General features: G+C 52.5%; 1 long non-coding RNA gene across 1 annotated transcript in view; it reads right to left on the bottom strand.

Moving 5' to 3' along the window:
* Nucleotides 1–7,299: 7,299 nt before the first annotated feature.
* Nucleotides 7,300–15,568, bottom strand: part of LOC113460382 (uncharacterized) — a 28,980-nt gene continuing 20,711 nt past the window's right edge. Inside the window, exons 2-3 of the long non-coding RNA XR_003382222.2 lie at nt 9,481–9,589; nt 7,300–8,146 (exon numbers count right to left, since the gene is read on the bottom strand). This is a non-coding gene — a long non-coding RNA (uncharacterized LOC113460382). The remainder of the gene's footprint in view (nt 8,147–9,480; nt 9,590–15,568) is intronic.

The raw sequence follows: 15,568 nt of genomic DNA, 5'->3' as shown, positions 1-15,568 counted from the left end.
AAAATGTTCAGCCTAGGAAGAGGAGGACAGTGCTGACAGCTTTTCTGGATTTATGGCACAGCAGCAGGTCCTTCTTGGTCCTGAAAGGAGACAGATCTCAATTGTTTAGGGTCAAAATCTCGATTGTTTAAGATCAGCAAATCCAAGCATTAAAGGGATGTAGGTGTGGAATGTTCCTGGGTGGGGTTTAATGGTGAGGGCATGGAATTCCCACAGGGATCAGCCAGGTTGTGCCATGGGATGGGGTTGGATCTCTGCCCACTGAGTGCCCTGGCAGATCTTCTCCCAAAAAACCAAAGGTGATCGACAGGATGCTGGACCTGGATCAGCTGAGCCAGAGCAGTTCTTCCCCAAAATCCTCTCTGGTTTCTCTTCTGCTTGTGTGGAGGTGGAAACTCTCCTGGGAGTCCTTTTCCTCTAGAGGTCGCTCTCCAAGGTTATTCCCCTGCTCCTGGAGACACTCCTATGTTCTCTGGCCATCTCCTTACCCCCAAGGTTGGCCTTCTTGGCCCCCAAATTTCTGCTCCAAAAGAAGCTCCAAACCTCTCCTAGACTTCATTTTTTGAGGCCAGAGGCTCCTTTTCCATATATCCACACATGTTTTCTCCCTCTATGCCATCCAGTTCTGCCTTCCAGGCTCCCAGATTTCCCTTGTGCTTTTCCCAAGGGAGTGTTGGACTCTCCAGGAGGTGGAGCAGCCCCGGATGAAATGTCCATCTTCTGGTGGCACTTCCAGCTCCCTGAAGGGGCCTGGGAGCAGGGAGGGACCTCCCAAAGGCCCAACAGTTCCAAGCTCATGGAATGTCCTCCTCCCCGCCACCAATCCATACAAACCTGGCCATATTTCAACCTCCTGTGCCCACCTCAACTCTATGGCTTTATTTTCACCACAGGCTCTTTGTTCCTGGATGCTCTGGAAAGGGAATTAGTGCCTAATCCTTCTATATGTGACTCCATGCTTTGCGTATCATCCTTGTGTCCCTTGTCCCCAACATCTTCTCTTTTGTGACGAGCTGAGCTCGTGTCTGAACTCTCTTCCCTGATCCTAGAAGGTTTTTTCCTCCCATCCTGGGAGATTACAACTAATTCAGTGCCCAGCCATGCATGCCAAAATTTAAATAATAAATCATCTCTCCCTGCCAGCAAACACCCCTGGACACGAAGGCAAAGCCCCACTCCTTCCCTGGAAAATGGGGCTCAGCCTCAGCACGAAAATTCGGGGAATTGTGGATTGGGGGTGCTGCCCACCTGCCTGCACATCCCCCCTCCCTGCCCCGCCTGCCTTGGCTCTGCTCTGAAGGAAATGATTGCGTTGGGATCCTCCAAATGCCAGGGAAGGGAGCAGGGGAGCCCAGAGGAGCCAGTGTGGGGCGGGGATGGAAGGGAAGACACGGCAGAAAATGAGAGCAGGGAACAGAACCTGGGGTGCAGGAGGATGAGAGTGGGTGTGTGACCCACGTGCCAGTGTGCTAAATTCCCCTCTCCACCACCCTAAAAGGGTTTTATCCTTTAACCAACACCGTGGTGAGAGGTTTATTCAAGTAGAAAATTTTTAATTGCATTCTCTTGTAGTCAAATATTAATGGAAGGACCTTGTACAAATAAAAGTGAATAATGCAACAGCTTAGCTGACAACATTGTTTCACATTCATTGCAGATTGTGAACCTTCATTAAAATGGATTATTTTTGCTTTGGAGATTTAACCAGCAACATGACTTTCCCCTCTCGCTGGCCCTGTTCTGCCTGAGCCCACAGAGAGCCCGGGCCAAGGAGGAGCTTGCAAAATTAATTCCGAAAGAAGAGGCTGAAACTTCCAGGACGTGAATTCTCCTCATCCCCTCGGCTCAAAGGAGAGCTCAGCACAGAAATCATCAGACAAGGGGTTGGAGCAGACCCCTGCCATGGAGGAGGGCTCGGGGGGGAGTGGGGGGGTGGGCAAGGCTTAGGAAAGGCAGGGAAGGATCTAAGACAGGGAATGATTTAAGCAGTGATCTATTGGAAAGGAATCTGAGGGGATCCCAACCCAAGGGGGCCAGAGGGGGGGCCTTTGCTTTAGGACAACAACTCGACCAGCTGGGAGGGTCAGCTGTTCCCTCTGAGCCAGCCAGGACAGTGTGAGGGGCCTGAGGGCAGCTCTGGCTCAGCCCAGCCCAGAGCAATCCTGGTCAGAGAATCCCAGAATGGTTTGGGTTGAGAGGGAACTTAAACCTCATCCCATTCCACCCCCTGCCATGGCAGGGACACCTCACACTGTCCCAATGTCCAGCCTGGCCTTGGGCACTGCCAGGGATCCAGGGGCAGCCACAGCTGCTCTGGGCACCCTGTGCCAGGGCCTGCCCACCCTCACAGGGAACAATTCCTCATTCCCAATATCCCATCCATCCCTGCCCTCTGGCAGTGGGAGCCATTCCCTGGGTCCTGTCCCTCCATCCCTGGTCAATTGTCTCTCTCCAGCTTTCCTGGGGCTCCTTCAGGCCCTGCAAGGCCACCGTGAGCTCCCCCCAAAGCTTCTCCTGTGCAGGTGAACAATGGCAGCTGTGCCAGCCTTTCCTCCCAGCAGAGCTGCTCCATCCCTGGGATCATCCTGGAGCCTCCTCTGGCCTGGCTCCAGCTGCTCCAGGTCCCTCCTGTGCCCTGCTTGTCCAGCAGCCCCATCCCAGCTCCATGAGTGTCACCACTGAATGTCCCAGGCAGCTCCAGCAAAGCCCCTGTGCAGGCAGGGATCCAATACCCACAGGAGATACTTAAACCTGTCCAGGATTTTGCCCCAAGCCATGGTAGCTCCCTCACATGAGAAGCAGGAGGCAGGAGACTCCAGTGAGGAGCAGGAGTGCAGCTCTGCTGTCCCAAGGCTGTGCTTTCCTCCTGAGAATGTGAGAGGGAATAAACCCAGGCACTGAGCTGGCCCCAGCATTGCAGTGTTTGGGGACACAAAGGAGCTCCACCAATTTTCCCCCAAATCCCCTTCTCCTCACTCATCTGCATATTGCTTGGCTGGGAGGTGGAACTGGTTCCCAATCTTCCCAGCCACGTTTTCCTGTGCCTAACCCGGGATTAATTTGGATTGGAGCTGCGGCTGTGGGGAGGCTCTGATGTCCTCCAGTACAGTTTGACTCCCGAGTTCCTTGGCAATTCTAATTCCTCGTTCACATTTTAAACAGCAATTCCTTGTTATTTTTAGTCCTAAAACATTATGAACATAGAGGAAACGAGACACCTACAGAAGTTGCCCCTGTGCAAAATTATGAATGATTCAAAAGTGCTGTCGCAATTGCCAAGCTCTCCTGTTCTAAAAAGCTTTGTAATATTCACAGTATGGGCTTGGCTGGCTCCTGAGCAGTGCAAAACACCCAGCAGAAATTAATTGTCGAGCCCTGAATTTACCCTCAGGGAATCAAAGATAAAAGCACTGAGATTGAGGGGTGATAGGGAACCCCACCCTCCACCTCGTGCAAAGGGAAACTGCTCCTGCCTCAGTTTTCCCTGCTCCAGCATCGCCCTGGGGGTGGGAAAGAGGGAATATCAGCAGGGGGATCCCTGAAAGCAGCTTTAGGGGTTGGATCAATTAATTCGCCGCTGGTATCTCGTGGTGCAGGTGTTCAGTGTCCCCGTGGAAGTCACTGTGGGGCCACTCGCTGTCACTGTGAGCCGTGGGGTGACCGGGGGATTTAAGTTTGTACAATGGCCTCACTGTCGAGGCGGAGAGCCCCTGACACGGCAGCACTTATAGTCCATAAAGCAGCAATTATCCCTGTTATTAGATCATCCCATTTCCAGCCGGAATCCTTCGCCTGTGGAGCATGCAAAGCGAGCCGTGCCTCTCCCAGTGCCGGGCTAATCTGTGCTAATCCATTATGTAAATCACCCGGACAATAACCAGAGACAAACGTTCCATGTCTTCCAAGCATCCGGCCCTCCTTAATGAAATCTGACCCACAAACGCGCTGGTTTGGGCTGCAGGGTGCTGGGAGAGCTGGGTGGGAAGAACATCTGCACTTGGCAATTTGGAGGCGCAGTTTGGAGCCCTGGGGCACCTCCTGAGCTCAGCCTTTTCATGGGGCTGCGGCTGAACTGCTCCATGAACATTCCGTGGCCCTTTGAAACGGGACCCCTGCCCCCAAAGCAGGTCATTTTGGAGCAGCTGCTGCCGCCTGGGGCAGTGCTCTGCACATGGAGTCGCTCCAAAATGCAGCTTTTGTGACCAGGACCTTGGGGAATCTCAGGGACAGTAAAACTTCCCTAGGTCAGGAGAGAGAGTATGTATTTTTCTTACTTAAAGCCACCATGATGGTGACATCTTCATGCGACAGCAGTGGGGCGCTGGATGAGATCCCAAAGGGCAGCAGAGCATGCAGGGGATGGAATTCCTGACCTCAGGAACAGCAGGTTCAGAGAGCTTCTCCTGCATATCCATCCTGCCCCTGAACACTGAAGGTGCCCAGGTGACTCTGAAGTGTCACTAAGGGGCTCTGCCCACGCTGCTGGCTGTTGTCCTTGTACAGCTTGTGTGGCTGTTCCTTATCAGCCCCCTTTTTATGGATCTCTCATCACTGATTCCTCATCCCCCTTGTTATGGATCCCTCATCACTGATTCCTTATCCCCCTTGTTATGGATCCCTCATCATTGATTCCTTATCCCCCTTGTTATGGATCCCCATCACTGATTCCTCATCCCTTGCTATGGATCCCTCATCATTGATTCCTTATCCCCCTTTTATGGGTTCCTCATCACTGATACCTTATCCCCTTTCTATGGATTCCTCATAACTGATTCTTTATCTCTTGCTATGGATCCCTCATCACTGATTCCTTATCCCTTGTTATGGATTCCTCATCACTGATTCTTTATTTTTATTCTTTATCTTTATTCTTTTATGGGTTCCTCATGACTGATTCCTCATGCCAGGCTCCGTGGTGCAGATATTGAGGGTATAACTACGTGAGGACACTCTGGTGTCTGCCACAAGGCCTGGCAGCAATCCAGGCAGACCTGGGCTGTGCCGTGCTTGTGCTCCTCGCTCTCCTATCGCAGCAGGGAGAAGCAAAGCCACAAGGGGATGCCAGATAGATTCTCGTCTCTGCCTGCATTTCTGCTCCTTGGGAGGGAATCTGGGCTGTGGCAATGAATATTTTAGAAACGTGGGGCTTGGGATTCTCGATGGCAACATGTTTTAGCAGCACTCGGCAAAGCAAACACAGCCCTGGCTGAGTCTGTGCTCCCGCTGTCTATCGGCATCTCCGAGCCGAGCTGCGAGACTCCGCCGGAGCCGCTCCACGGAGCCGGCACTGCCTCCCCCCGCCAGCCTTTTATTCAAATAAACCTTGGGATAATGACATGCAGAAATCCTCTGCTCCCGCAATGTTGATATTGCACATTCGGGAGGCACTGCAGAGGGGGTGCATGTGGGCAGAGCCATACGGGCGGTGGCAGCTGCTGCCAGGCTGGCACAGCGGAGCCGCCGCCGCTCCAGACGCTTCCCACAGTCTCACACTTCGCTCGAGCACCGAATTCCCTGCCGAGCTTGAGGTGCTGAGCCCCTCCACACATCCCGGGAGGGAGGAGCCGCCAGCGGCAGCTCTGGGAGTTATTTCGGGAGAAGCCGCTCGGCTCCGGTGCTCGGGCAGTGCCAGAGGCTGCTCCGGGCTCGGAATCGCTCGGGGATGGGGCACCTGAGAGGTGCAGTCCAGTGGAGGGGCCTGCAGGTGGCTGTGCCCTGGCTGGAGGTCAGAGCCTGAGGAAAAGCCCTGGGCATGGGGAATGTTGGGATGGAGGAGACAAACGGGATGCTGGCTCCTGGAGCTGGACACCAGGACACATCCAGCAGCTCTGCACCCACCTGTGGGAGCCCCTGCATGCAGCACCGGGCACTGCTGGCCCTCAGGACAGCCCTGTCCCCAAACTGACAGTGGGGACAGTGACACTGCGGGCTCTGCAGCTATCACGGAGCCCAAAGTGCCAAGGACACCTCCCTAAGCTGCATCCCGTGTCCCCCCTCCTCATCCTCATCCTCATCCTCATCCTCATCCTCATCCTCATCCTCATCCTCATCCTCATCCTCATCCCCATCCCCATCCCCATTGCCATCCCATCCTTCTCCTTCTCCTTCTCCTTCTCCTTCTCCTTCTCCTTCTCCTTCTCCTTCTCCTTCTCCTTCTCCTTCTCCTTCTCCTTCTCCTTCTCCTTCTCCTTCTCCTTCTCCTTCTCCTTCTCCACATTCCTCATCCTCATCCCCCTCCTCCTCATCCTAATTTCCATCCCCATCCTCCTCCTCCTCCCCCCCATCCCCATCCGCCTCCTCATCTTCCTCATCCTCATTCCCATCCCCATCCCCATGCCCCCACATCCCTCTGCAGCCCACATGGACACTTGAATTTGTGTTTGGTGGGTGCCCATTGGAAAAACTCTTCAGGAGCCCCAAGAGCAGCCCTGGGCAGGGAGGCTGGAGGGGAACCCAGCCAGGCTGGACTTTGGGGGGAAGCAGGAGAAGGATGGGAGAGGAGGGAACCCCAGGGCTGGAGAGAAGGGAGGGGGAGCAGGACTCGAAAAAATATTTTCCTGTATTTCCAGCACTGATGAAAAGCCCTGGAAAGGCAGGAATCCTGCTGTGCCCCAGGAGTGGGAACAGCCCAGCCTCCAGTCCCACCTGCAGCTCTCCTGCTGGGATGAGGCTGCTCCCCCAAGGGGTTGTGCCTTCATCATATCCAGGCTGGATTTTACCAGGAAAAGGAACTTTCATGCCAGGCAGGGCTCCTGTGATTCTGCTTTTTTTCACCCCAGCCAAATTTTCAAATAGTTCTCCTAAAAAAATGTGAAAAAAGAAGGGAATAAAACATGAAGAACCTCTTGGATATAATGCTGGAGGCTTTGGAGTTTTGAACAAAACAGGATTTCTTCAGAAAAATCCACCACAAAAACCCACACAAGCAACCTAGAACTGTTTTAAAATCTGGACATGTGTTTTTTTTCATGCAGAACCCTGCAATTTTGGGCCTAAATAATAGATTTTTTAAAATTAAATGAAACCTGTATTTTTTAATCACTCATCAATGAAACAAAAGATCCAAAGGAATTTGTGATAAATTATCCTGGAAATAGGAATTTGCCATATGCTGACTGGTTATGGAGCATCCTCCACCAGAAAGACAGGATTTTCCTGGGATATCTGCATGGCCCCAGCTTGAGCTGGTCCAGTTTGTCCTGTCTGGGTGATGAATTGATCAGAAAACCCCAGATATTGGCATTCAGACCAAGCTTCAGACCAATGTTGATGCATCTGCACCAACATTCTTCATCTCCCTTCCCTCCTGGATTTTTTTCCTGCTGTCCCAGCTTCGGTTTTTTTCCTTGTGCCTTCATCAAAATCAGGGGAAATTCCTTAAAAAATAAAATCAAATAAATCTACTGGGAATGTTAATACAAAATGAATGCAGGGAGGATATTTTGGAATCTTGAAGACTTTCTCTTCCCCAAATAACCCATAAATAGGGGAGGGGAGAAGGATAGGAGAGACTTTGGGGTGCACCATTCCCATTTCAATAACTGCAGTCTTTTCCCAGCCCATTTTACCTATTCCCACGCCTCTGGGGCAGGAATTTGCACTGTTTTTGAATTATTATTATTGTGAAGAATCCATTCATTTACAGCCCAGTTCTATGGAAAAACCCAGCATGATTTGGTTGGGAGGAACCTTTAAAGGGATCCAGTGCAATCCCAGTGAGCAGGGGCAGCTCCCACCACTCTGGGAGGCTCAGGGAAGCTGCCCTGGGGATCACCAACCATGGAATTGTTTGGCTTGGGAGAGACCTTAAGGATCCAGCTCCCCTGGAAGGCAAATTCTGCATTTGGGAGGATCATACATAGCAGGGAGGGATATGGAGGAAGCCCAGGAAAGGGATTTGGGGTGTGACATCCAGCCAGGAGCTCATCCTGATGCTCCAGGCTCCTGTGAGGATATTCCTGCTCCATGCACAGGGTGGGAGCCCAGGAATGGCTCTGATCAATGCTTTCCAGAATGTGTCAATCATAATCAATAATTGTTATGATCATTTTGCAGCTTTCTGGGTTGACTGTGGAAGTTCCATCGCTCCTGCTGGTGCCGTTCCCAAAGTCCTGCCCATGCTTCCCCATTTGTTGCCTGCAATTAGCTGTGAGGAGATAAGACAGGTGTCACTAACATTCAGACAGAGGAGAAGGAAGCAGCAATTTGCATAAATTAATTAAGAAACTGACCTCGTTCCCCAGCACTCCTCGGAGACGAAGCCAAACCCCCCAGTTTATCAAACCAACACCAGATTTGACACCTGAATTGAGCTCTCCCCAAACCACACAACAAAATTAATCCCCAGCAGAAGCCACCACAATCCCCTCCCTTCAGTCATTTATTTTTTCAGCCGTCCCAGCGATTTATTTTTAAACATATCAGGACGTTATGTTCCGTGACATTTCCCATCCACACAACACCATATGTATTGGCAAGTGATTCCTCCTGGAAACTGCGGGCTCGTGGATGCAGGAAGAGCTGGCAGCTCTCTGCTCCCACCCCTTTTGGGGCTGTGCCCTCATTGTTTCACGGCCATGCTTTGATTGGAGAGAGCCGAGTGGCTGCTTTGGAAAATCAGAGAGATTGGGTTTTTCTGGGAGTGTTGGAGGCCACTCCTTCACTCTGAGAGCCTTGCAGGGTGCTGGGCATGGAATGCTGCATTCCAGAGCTGCCTTTTGGGGTTGGAGGAATGGCTGGAAGGTGCAGAGAGCAGGTTCTGTGTGAGCCGTGCCACTCCCACTAAGAGATTTCTGTGCTTCTCTAACCACCACAGCCTGAGGACAGCAGTCACCAGTTCAGGGGGCATCTCTGGAATGGTTTGGATTGGAAGGGACCTTAAAGACCATCCAGTGCCACCCCTGCCATGGCAGGGACACCTCCCACTGTCCCAGGCTGCTCCAAGCCCTGTCCAACCTGGCCTTGGGCACTGCCAGGGATCCAGGGGCAGCCATAGCTGCTCTGGGCACCCTGTGCCAGGGCCTGCCCACCCTGCCAGGGAACAATTCCTCATTCCCAATATCCCATCCATCCCTGCCTCTGGCAGTGGGAGCCATTCCCTGTGTCCTGTCCCTCCAGCCCTTGTCAATTGTCTCTCTCCAGCTTTCCTGGGGCTCCTTCAGGCCCTGCCAGGCCACCCTGAGCTCCCCCCAAAGCTTCTCCTGTGCAGGTGAACAATGGCAGCTGTGCCAGCCTTTCCTCCCAGCAGAGCTGCTCCATCCCTGGGATCATCCTGGAGCCTCCTCTGGCCCGGCCCCAGCAGCTCCAGCTCCTGCCTGTGCTGGGGCAGCTCTGCAGGTGGGAAATCACCTCAGCACATGGGCACAGGTGCAGAATTTTCCATCCAGATCTCCCTCCTCCTTGGGAAGCTGCTCTGAACCCTTTTCCCTCACTAATCATTTACCCAAATAAGTCCCTCAGAAAATTATTCCAGAGATAAACCTGGGAATGCTCATGGAATTGGCTCCCACACTGAGAAGTGGCTGAGCAAGAAGTGTCCTCACGTCCTGCACACTTTGACCTCTTCCCGTCTCTGTTCCTGGCCCAGCTGCTGCAGGGAAGAACACAAAGTGGAATTAAGGCACTTTTTAGCAAATCCCCATCAATAATTGACAGGAGGAAAAAACGAATCCAGGTGCTTGAAGACAGAGTGTAAACCATAATTAAAACCTCCCAGTGCTGCTCTGACAGATGGCACAATGCAGACCCTGAAAATTGTCCATGAACGTTTATTTGCTATCTGAGAACTGCCAGCAGGCTGGGGTGCTGGGACTGCATCACCACTGAATCCCTGACATCCAGGGAGAAATTCTCTGCATTACCTCACCATTCCCATAAAACCATCCTGGGAATGATGTAAGGAAGACCAGGATCCTCACAAATACCCTGTTGTGGATGCAAACCCTTCATGCAGAGATATCAAACCTCAGCACGCAAATGTGGCCAGAAACACGACCAAAGGTGGGGTTGTTTTGTTGTAGGAACAAACTGTGGTGTTTTGAGGTTGGAATTGCAGTCCTGGAGCAGGTTCTGCAGCCCAGGTGGGAAAAGGTTGTTGAAAAGGTTGTTGAACCTGTTCCAGCTTTCCAAAGGCAGCACCAGCAGCACTCCTGCACACCCATCCCTCTGCGAGGCTGCAGACAGACCCAAATTCTGCTCCCCCACTATTTACTGGTGCATATTTCTGTCCCATCCCTTCCTGCCACCCTGTGAGGTGATTTCCCCTGCCTTGGAGAGCAGCTCATGGACAAAGCTCCAGGAGCTGGACAATCCCTGGGGAGCAGCCGGGCTCTGCTGCCGAGGAGCCTCCTGCGTGGGCCTGGCTCTGCAGTGCTCTGCAAATGTTCCTGCTATTTGTAATCAGCCCTGCTTGTCACACTTTGATATTTGTTCTCTCCAAGCACTCCTGCAGAGCCTGCCAACAGGAATGTTTTCCACACAAAGATGCAGCAGCATGTGTTTCAGACAGGAATTTTGAACTTACGAGCACTCGCCTCGGAAACCTGAGGAGTCTGATGTGATTAAGAAGCAGATCCACATCACCTGGCTTGTTTGCAGTCAAAACATTCCCAGGTCGGAATCAGGAACATCACGAAGCCCCAGAGGGATCATCCAGCAGCTCCTGGCTGAGGGGAGTGTCCCAGTTCCCAAATTCAGCCCGGCATTAATCCACCCAGCAAACAGGGCCAGGCAGGCAGTGCTGGGAGCACAGAGTTAGCCAGCACAGCCAGGGAGGTTCACAAAGCTCCAGACTGAGGAGAGGAAAGCTTTAAAGTGAAAAAACCCTGCAGAAGGGATGATCAGAGCACTGTGGGATGCTGAGCCTGGAGGAAATGCTGGGAGAGGCTCAGGCGGGTGGTGATGGTTGCCTGATCTTGGCCTGGCCCACCCTGCAAACTCTGATCCAGCTCTGGAGCCCAGCACGACCCTGCTCAGAGCTTTTCTCAGCAATGCTGCAGCAAAGGCACCATCAGCTCTGAACACCTGGGTGTGGAAGCCCTCAGAGGAGGATAAATGGCACCATTCTGGGCAGAAATGGTGGGGAGGAGCAGGAGGATGCTCAGCAGCACAGCAGAAAATGGAAAATGACCCTGCTGTGCCAGTACTGCTCAGGAAGTGCCGGCTGCCCCCTGGTCACATTGACAGGTGACAATGTTTTGGCAGAGGAAAGTGTCCTTGTGAAGGATTCCCATGACCCCAGAACTTTTTAGCACCATGGATAGGATCCCTGGATACTTGCCAGCCCTGTTCCTGTATCCCACCCTGTGCAGGTGCTGCTCCCCTGTCTGTCCCTGCTGCTGGGTGTGTGTGCTCTGCCACTGTCCCCAGTGCCACCCCTGGAATGGGACACTCTGGAGCAGGAGCCAGGGGCAGGGATTGCAGGGAAGGGTTTCATTCCATGGATGCACAGGGATGGGAGCAGGGAATCCAGCTGGAATTCCAGCAGCACTTCAGGAGCTGCTCTGTTCTGCTGGAGGCAGCTCAGGATCTGCTTCTCCATCCATTTCGTGGCAAGGCAGGATGGAAAAGGTGAGGGAGGAGTCAAATCCCCAGCTCAGCTCAGCAGCAGCTCCAGTGAGGGTTGGGAGGTGCTGCTGCCTCCCCCTGCCCATCCCCAGCCCCAAACAGAGGGGGCTGAGCTTGGTCACCTTATCTGATCACTGATATCCCTTGGAGAGTCACAGGATCCAGGATCACTGAGGCTGGAAAACATTTCCAGGATCATCAAGACCCCACCTTGTCCCCAGCCCAGAGCACTCAGTGCCACCTCCAGCCCTTCCTGGGCACCTCCAGGGATGGGGACTCCAAACCCCTCTGGGCAACTCCTCCCAATCCCTGAGCCCCCTTTCCATGGGGAAATTCCTGCTGTGCCCACCCTGGGCCTGCCCTGGCCCAGCCTGAGGCCGTTCCCTCCCACCCTTGGGCACATTCCAAGCCTGCAGCCACATGGGACACCCCATGCTGTGGGGTTTGTCAGCACCTGGGATGCTGGGGACACCCCCCAGTGTTCTGTCTCATTATTCTGGGGGCCACCATGAGTAATGGGCTCTTTGTCCCCTGTCCACGAGTGCTCAGGTGCCCTCCAGCCCCACAGAGGGAGCTCAGAGCACCCTAGAATCTCCAGGCAGCTTTTCCATGCACATCCCCACTCCCATCCCTCTGCTCCTCGCTCAGGAGCCTTGGAAAAGCTGGGATGGCCACAGAGGACAAATCAGGCGCCATCATGGAGTCATTTCTCTTCTCCTGACTGCTCAACAAACGCTGCCTTCTGCTGTCTGCCACCCATGCAGGACCCGTGAAGCTCCAGAGAGCGCGGCAGCAGCACTTCTCTCATCTGCTCAGCTCCAGCAGCTCAAAGACAGGTTGGCTCTGCAGAGCTGCAGAGACAGAGCCTTGGAAACAGCACCCCAGCCTTGCAGCCAGCTTAATTCCGCATTTCAGCCCCTGGAAACACCTTTAGGAAGGGAAATGTGTGGGAAAAGCTGACAGGGTTGCTGTGTTTGACTGCTGGCACATCCTTCTAATTAATTTCTTTGCTGCTCTTCCAAAGCAAAGCTCCTGTCCAGGATCAGAGCTGCTTTCTGCTGGAGCTACTCAGCCCTGGGATTTGTGCCATGCTTTCCCTCAGCTGGGGCTCCAGCACCTCCTGCACCTCCAACCTGCAGCTCCCAGAGGGATCTGAGGGCTCTGGATGAGCCAGGCTTGGGTGCTGCCTTTGGGGCCAGCCTGGGGCCACCAAGGGCCAGCCTGGGGCCACCAAGGGCCAGCCTGGCCTCCCACGGGTCACAGCAGGGCCAGCTGAGGGCTGGTGGCCCTACCCAGACCCACAGAGGTCACTGAGGGTCCAATCTCAGGCCCAAGAGAAGAAACAACATGGACTGAAGAGAGAAAAACAAGAAGGATGGGACTGCATGGGCTAAAGCTGTAACCAGACAATGAACTCCAATATGCAAATGGAGCAGAACTGATAAAAATGAGAGACCTTATGACTGATTGTGCATTTTGTGACCATTTTTGTTCATTTTGGGTGCTTAAGGTGTATCCATTGAGGCCTTTTAGTAAATCCTTCAGCTCTCTCCAGCCTTCTGCTGGACACAGCACATCCCTCACTCCAGGGACAGATCCCAGAGGAGCAGGGTGGGTGCTGTCCTGGCACAGCTGCACAGGCATGGCCTGAGGGGCTGTCCCAGCTCAGAGCTGGCAGCAGCTGCTGGGTCACTGTCAGGATCCTGTGCCTGTGATGACCCCTTAGGTGTTGGAAAGTCCTTTTTCTCCCAGGCCCACGACCAAAGAAGTTGAGATTTGTCAGTTCTGCTTATCAAGGTTGTTAATTTTCTCTTATCTCTCTCTGACCTGCTGAGATCTGTCCAGCAGGTTGGGTTGTGGCATACTCAACACCCTTGGGTGGTGTTGGCTTTTTGTACTCATAACTACATGTATTTATTTACAATAATTTCCCAATACCTATCACCTATGTTAGACACTCTGTCCCCACTCTAAACTGTGGGAACTCAGGACATCCCTCTGTCTGTCCAGAATGGCCAAGACCCCTGCCAGGGAGCTCAGAGACCCTGGCACAGAGCCCAAGATGCCTCTGTGGTTTTGATTATGACCCATGGAGCAAGTTGCCAACCTTAGATGAAGATCAGCAAACCACAACAGTTTAGGTAGAATAATAGTGAAGTTATTATGGGGCGAAAAAAGTAGATTTGGGGTTTTTGGTATGGGGCTTCAGAAGGCAAGATGGAGGGAACTGGGCATGTCCAGCCTTTTTGCTTCTTCTTCTTGGCCTCCATCTTCTGCTGTGATGTAAACCACTTTTAGATTGGTTTAGAGTAGAAACTCACTGTCTAACATTAGGTGATAGGCATTGGAAAGCAATTGTAAACATTGTAAATGTAGTTTTTAGTATAAAGACATAACACCACCCTGGGGGCAGGCAGAGTGCCTGGAACTGTCCTGCTGGATGGACCTCGGCAGGGCAGGAGACAATTTTTTATAGATAAGATACAATAAACAACCTTGAGACCAAAAACTGAAGAGCTCCAACTCCTTCTTCAAGTGCTGGGCTGAAAAAAGAGACTTTTAACATCTCTTGGGGTCGCAGTGACCAGCAAAAGATCCTGAGACTAAACCAATCCAAAAGTGCCACCATCTCAGCAGAACACAGAGGACAAGAAGGAGAAAAAGAAGGACAGGACATGCCCAGATTCTTCCATCTTGCCTCTTGAACCCCCATTCTAAAACCCCAAAATTCTACTTTTTCACCCTGTGACAAATCAACTATCACTCTACTCAAACTCTTGTGGCTTGTACATCCTCACACAAAGTTAGTAATTGTTTCCATGGGCTAAAATCAAAGGCACAGGTGTTTGTGACTCCATGCCAAGGTCTCTGAACCCTTTGCCAGGGTCTTGAGTCATCCAGGGCAGTCAGAGGAATGTCCTGGGTCCTGACAGGTCACCAATTATTGAGGAAAAAACTGCTGGAGATTGATGCTCCATCCAAACTCAGGGGGAATTTGAGTGCTGTGTTGTGGCTTTGTGAACCCCCCTCACACACTGTGACAGCAAAATCAGCCTGGCCCCTCCTCTGGGCTCTCCTGAGGGACACTGAGGAGGATCATGGAGCAAATCTCAGCATCCTGAGGAGAAAAAGCCTTTTCCCACTCTGGGAAGAGCCTCAGTGTGGGAGGCATCAGGTGCTGAGAAACCTCCTCCTCACAGTGGAGGCTGCAATGGAGATTTGTTATTCTGGGATCCTCTACCTGATGGGCTCCAGCATGAATCCCACTGAAAAATGACTGTACAGGCTACAAAGCTCCTGGCTGCTCTGACTGTTCCTTGTTTTCCTGCTAGAGGAACTCTCTGCCTGGAACTCTGCAAAAAAATCCAATTTTTCCTTCTCCATTTGCTTTTTTTTTGCTTCAAATGAGTGGAGCAGCCTCATGCTTTCAGTGGAGCTGCCCAGAGAAGGAGACTCCCTATTTTTCTCCATTAGCTTTGCAGTGTGTGGGAGCCAGCCTGGAGTGAGGCATCACCTCAGCTTCTCCCCACTGAGAATGAGTGGAGAGGGGACAGCTGGGGCTTTGCTCTCTGCACACACCCAATCCTTCATTTTGCACGCTCCTTCACAAAGGCAACGGGGCACAACAAATGAGGCTTGATGGCCTCACCCAAAAGAGCTCTCATTCTGGAAGCTCATCCCTTGCTCCTTCAGGGGAAGCTGCTTCCTTCAGGGGGAGGCAGGGATGGAAATCTGGATTCAGGCAGTGCTGGGGAATCCTGTGAGGAATGACTGAGGGAGCTGTGGGTGCTCAGCCTGGAGAAAAGGAGACTCAGGGGTGCCCTCATCCCTCTGCGCAGCTCCTGAAAGGTGCCTGTGCTCAGCTGGGACTGTCAGCAGCACTGACAACCAGAGCACACAGCCTCCAGCTGCACCAAGGGAAATACAGGTTGGATATCAGGATAAAGTTTTTTACAGAAAGGGTGATAAAGTTCTGGAATGGCTGCCCAGGGAGGTGGTAGAG

Source organism: Zonotrichia albicollis, chromosome 15 (assembly GCF_047830755.1).
Source record: "Zonotrichia albicollis isolate bZonAlb1 chromosome 15, bZonAlb1.hap1, whole genome shotgun sequence".
Lineage (NCBI taxonomy): Eukaryota > Metazoa > Chordata > Aves > Passeriformes > Passerellidae > Zonotrichia > Zonotrichia albicollis.
Note: the sequence above shows the minus strand (reverse complement) of the source record. Positions and strands in the feature narration are given on the sequence as shown.